Source organism: Borostomias antarcticus, assembly GCF_949987555.1.
Source record: "Borostomias antarcticus genome assembly, contig: scaffold_86, whole genome shotgun sequence".
NCBI lineage: Eukaryota > Metazoa > Chordata > Actinopteri > Stomiiformes > Stomiidae > Borostomias > Borostomias antarcticus.
In genome coordinates, this window is record NW_028176652.1 from 354,664 (window position 1) to 360,663 (window position 6,000).

A 6,000-nucleotide genomic window follows, 5' to 3' on the forward strand; every position below is an offset into this window, starting at 1 on the left:
TGTCACTACATCACTCATCAGCAGAGCTTCTTTGCAATCGGTCCCAGACTGGGAGCTTACATGCGGACAACCGCACATGACCACCACCATTAACACCGTTTTAGACCAGATATGCCATCAAAAAGCTAGTGATACTATATGGATTCAATATAGACGGTATCAATGCTTGAGGAGTGACTTCACCAATTCAACACTGTGACACGTACACTCCCCCCCGCTCTCACACACACACTAAAACATAAACACACACACACCTCCTATCTGACTATCACTTGATAGTCTCCTCACACAACTCTGCTGTTCTCTCTAGAACTACACACGCACATTTTAATAATTTATTTATGTTCACACAAATAGAAGCATAAAGGACATGAGTACTAACAATGCAGTCAGACATAGGAGTCAGACAGTTACATAAGTGCCTAGTTGGAAATCACACTGCATACTGTACACACAAGAAGATGACAATGACAGGTTGACAGAACACAGCCTACTTCATGGGTACAGAAAACAGCACCTCCTCCACATTGAGCAGATCCCAATAATGGCTAAAACTGAGCAGTTTCTCTAACTGCTTGGCCCTTATCCGAGGCAGGCAGGCCATCTGAGGGCCCCTCACAACCAACTTGTGCACATAATCCAGGCTACCAAATACACAGTTGTAGCCTAGTTGTGGAATGGTCTCCTCTAGGTGTTGGTAATTAAAGCCCCTCTCTTCAATAGTAACCAGGTGATAATCAGAATAAGAGACCCTAGTAACAGTGATTCACCCAATCACCTTCTATAAGAGAATCAAATTCCAAATCAGAAGGGTCATTGAGAGTTGAGTTGCTATGCGAGTAGAGACCATCGCAACACACTGAAACGTGAAGTCCAATCATCTTTCAACAATATAGCAATCCAGTGGGTAGAGACCCTAGTAACACACAATCATCCAATCATCTCACAAAAACAACAATAGTGATTCGACCAATAACCTTCTACAGACAATATAAAATGAAGAGGTCAGTGACTGAGACCTCACTCAGAAGATTCACCTCAGAACCTCAAATTCACAGGTAAGTTGTAATGCTATAGCTAGTCATCATTCTTGGTTAGCTAGCTATCATTTATCATATTATCTATACCATAGTATAGTTGAAATGTCATCAATAGTAAAGCTAATGTTTTGAATCCCAATCAACTTCTACAGACGACATCAAATTAAGACGTCAGTGACAGATCTGAATATTCACCTCGGAACCTCGAATTCACAAGTAAGTTGTAACGCTATAGTTAATTTGACTGACCAGCCAATGCCATTACCTTTGTCAATTCCTAGTATGTGTATAGCCTATGCAGACGGATCTTGAATCTAGCTACTATTAGCGGTATTTTAGATGAATAATAGCTATACATTAAAACGAGACATAAGGGCTGGAGCGATTTTCATATTTTGCAGGTGAGGATCCAAGCCGTAGGCCTACGGCTCGTTGACTAGAGGCTCGAAGCTGAAATATTAAAGACAATTATTTTTGGCTGTCGTGGCCAAGTTCAGACACCATAACATGACAGAAACCCACCAACGTCATTAGTCGTTTTCAGGGGTCGATAATTGTTTAGCTCACCAGCTATAACGTGACAGAAACCCACCAACGTTAGTCGTGTTCAGGGGTCGATATCACTTTTTAGCTCACCAGCCAAATAATGCTAGTCTAACTTAAAACTGGTTATGCTGGTCAGCAATCTCAAATAAATGTCAAGCTTGTTTGGCTGTCTGACACGATACGGTTAGCTACCGGGGGGCTTCGAAAACATCAGACACCAAATGAAAAATGGAAAGTTGCCCGCATTTTGCGCTTAATTGGCAGGGGTTAATTTCGAACCCTGGTCGTAATAGTTGCAAACATGCATGCATAGCCTATTCATGCCAACGAACGTTACAACGTTATGTTAACGATTCGTACAAAGTTTGCAAAAAAATAAGGTTAGCAGCAATTGCCGCTGTTAACCAGTAAGCGCTCTCTAGCTAAAGTTAGCTAGCTAATGTTTGAAGACGCACATTTCGTCGGCATGTGAAACAAAGCAAGATACGGTGAATTACGAGAATAAAATAATGTGTAATGTTTTGTAAAGTGTCACATTAGATTAACAGAACAAAAGTTACAATTCGTTAACTTACCCACGCTGGGGAAACAAGCACGCTGCTTTCCAGTTGTGTCGGGGTCAGGATTTGACACCTGAGATGACGTCACGTCATATCCCCCGGTTTTAAACATTTTCTACTAAATTGTCTGTAGTGTTTTTATTTTTATTTTATTATTATTATTAATATTATTAAGAACCTGTCTCCAGACCTGTGATCTGAATTTTCGAATCAGCAATTGAATAAAGAAATGAAACAAAATGGCAATTCGTAGGCCTTGGTTAGGCTGTTGCTACACCTGTCAAGCTTTCGCACCCGGCATATTCAAACATTACATTTACTAGGATATCAGTAAGAGAAATCACTGGCAGGCTGATTACATAACCCAATAAAAAACATAAACAATGCACCACACATCTGAATTCAACACCGATTTGTCCGACAAAACATGTCCATGTTGGCTGAGGCGCTGTCCATGGTGTTGAAAGGTGCAGTCACTATGCTAAATGCCGTCAGTAGGTGCCGTGACGCGTGAAGTAGACGACAAGAGAGCGCTTCTGACATAGCCTAGGCTACATTGTATTTTCCAATTACGAACAGTTGAGCCCTGAAAATAAATGTGTTGCAACAGAATGAGCACATTGTTCCTGCCTCTGTATTGTAATGGCAGAGAGAACACTAATCCTTTTCACTTTTATTTTTCAGCATGTCACTCTCAAGTATTTTGAAAGGAACCACCTCCCACCCCTTTGACCGCCCACCTATGTTGGCGGTCAAAGTTATTGGGGAGGTGCAACAATCCAAGGTCCTCAAGTGGAAGTGGACAGACGGAAGCTGCACCCCGGACGGTTTGAAGGTTAACAAAATATGTGCCTTGTCAGACGGTCACTCGGTGACAAAAGTCACATTGTTTGAGGAACAAGCCTCAAAGCTACAGGTTTTTACTCTTTTTACTCTTTTTATATGTATAAAAAATAATTGTTGGCAATCAGCTTGACCTCTCACAATATTAGATATAGGCCTACTGTACATCTAACCTTTATTTGACTTAAAATTGTTCAAATAAACAAAAAATACATTTACCATTTACCTGTAGCTCATTATATACATTCTGTTAACTTCTAGATATCTATTGACCTATATAAATATGTGAATTGAAATATGATACACATTTGCTCTTGATCATAGCTGCTGACATCTGTAGAAATTGGTCATGTGAATAGATTTGCTTTTGTAGTCTGTTGTAGTTGGCTTCATGCCTCTGGCTCATCAATATTCTTCCTTTCATCTCATTAGGCTGGAAAAAGTTACATTATAAAAAATTATAGTGTCCGGACCCCCCAGCATCAGGACCAAGAGCGCACAATTGGGTTCACCAGATCCACCTTGGCCTTTCACACAGCCCCGGTGGCAGTGCCTGAAGAGCTGGGGCAGCAGGCACTGGCACTGCTCAACCCGGCACTGCTCTCCTTCCCTTAAAGGACCGGGTGACGGGGAGGCTGATCTCCTTAGAGGGACGTGTTGTCGAGGTTAGTTCACATTCCGAGTTACAGGCGGGTCTTATACTTCAAAATATGGGCTGGCTTTTCAAATACTGATTCCAAAGACATGTCCCATTTAGCTTGTTAGAGGTGTCTTTAACTCCACTTTTGGATTTTAGAGTTGAGGTGCATGTACCCTACACCACAGATTAATGAACATTGCATCTATTCAACATTTTAACTGCAAAAATTCAGTAGAACAAAATGATCCAAAGTGCTGTTCTTTATGAAATGGGAAGTATTTCCATTACATGTGTTGGAAATATGGAAAGGGGCTGTAGGGATAGAGGAGATGGTATTGTATATGCTTACAAGATACATTTTTATAACTTTTGCCCATGTTTGAGTACAGGCCTGTGTATTAAGCACTATGATGTAATTGTACCGAGTGAAACGTGGAGTAGCTGGTGAAGGTGCACTGACAGTTCCTCCACGAGGGTCGTCCCTATTGGCGCAACTGTTTATTTGTTTATTTAGGAGGATCCCCATTAGCTCTACCCTAAAGTAGAGCTACTTTTAGTTGGGTCCACATTTAAAACATTACATTACAACATTACATTATCATTTAAAACATACATTACATTACATATATCAAACAGATCAAACATACATTATAAATTTCAAACTTTAAAACAGTATCATACAGTTTTACATTGTCATAAAAACACTAATATCAAATATATAGCATAAATAAAACAATCTTCAAACCATGTAAAACTACACATTTCCATTTACAGAGCATCGCCATCTAGTGTCTTAAGTATGCAGTACCCAAGTGTTTCCTGTTTTTGAACATACGTATATGTATGTGTCATGGTTATAATTTATGTTGGTAGTAGGTTCCATGACTTCATGGCTCTGTATCTCGCAACTGTCAGTGTGTCCGCATCCCAAGCGGGAGACCCCGGTTCTAATCCCGCCCTGGGCATGCCGAAACAAATGGGTTACATAATCTTAATTATGTATCTACCTGTTATTTGTTGTAGATCTCTTCAGTTATTAGGCTGACTGGCCAAAATGAGGAGTACCCACTCCAGAAGTTGACACTGGAGAAGGTAAAAATGTTTTTAGTAAGAAATCTTACTTCAATTGTATCTGTCTCTTTTAATAACAAATAATCTTGCCATTTTCTTTTAAACATTTTGAAATTTATTAATACCATGATAATTTTTTGTACTCTTGACCAATTTCCTACTCATTGATGATGTTGTTAATCATGATGAAGTTAAAATCGTAATTCCTGTCTCAGCACTTTTCTTTTATACTATTTTCAGGACGGAGAAAGGGTGGTGGTCTCCCTTTGGAGGGAGGCCATCCTCCTCAAGGCCCCCCTCAGCAGTGTGGTGAGGGTGTCCCATATAAAAGGCAGGCAAGGCACATATGGGTACACTGCGTCCAGCACCAACTGGACCACCATAGAGGTAAATTATGATATGGTAAATGTGGTGAAATGGGGATTACACAAATGTATTGGGATATGTGCACAAATTTCACATTACCCGTCCGGTCAGTCCACAAGGCACATCTTAGTCAGAAGTTAACTGTACACCTATAACTAACCACTGCTTATGTGTAGCCGATTGAATCGTGACCCCTCTTAAACCCTCATGGATTGAGGTAGTCCTCGGGGATCATGTTAGTTGTGGTGAAACTCAGGCCGATAGGGAACTCTCTTGGCAAAGTTGGTAGCACATCTGAGTTGCGAGAACAACGTCACAGGTACGCGCCCTGGACAATCCCTTAACATGGGTCAAGTGACAAAACAAAAAATAGAATAGAAAGTTTATTTGCCATGTGTAACAAGCACGGATACAGGCACATTTGAATTATTGTCATCGCTTGTCCTTACAAATATCTTATCAGTACTAATCAGTTCCTCATTCCAGTCCTAAGTGCGGAGCTAGTCATTTAAAGGTTCCCAAACTGTCAGATTACTACCCGTAGTCTAGCATTCCATCAGTCTAGCATTATCTATCAGTATCCACATCTACTTATCTCATCCGATCATGGACAGCTGTGTCCATGATATAGGCAGTGCAATGAAATAACATTTCAAGTATACAGTTGTGCAGTCAGTTGTTGTTGTTGTCTATTGTTGTGAGTCAATTGTTATTGTCTACCAATTGGGGGGGGGGGGGGGGGGCGAGGTGGTAGGCCAACGGGGGCTGGGAGGGGGGGGTCAGCGAGGGCAGGGGAGTGGGATTGAGAGACTGGCCCATCTGAACAGAACAGTCGCGGGGCGGGGGTGGGGGGGGTTAACTGTCCAGGCCAAGGGGTGGAGATAATGGGTCATGGGGGGTGTCTTCAGTGTCAGTCTACTGCAACTATTGGCTG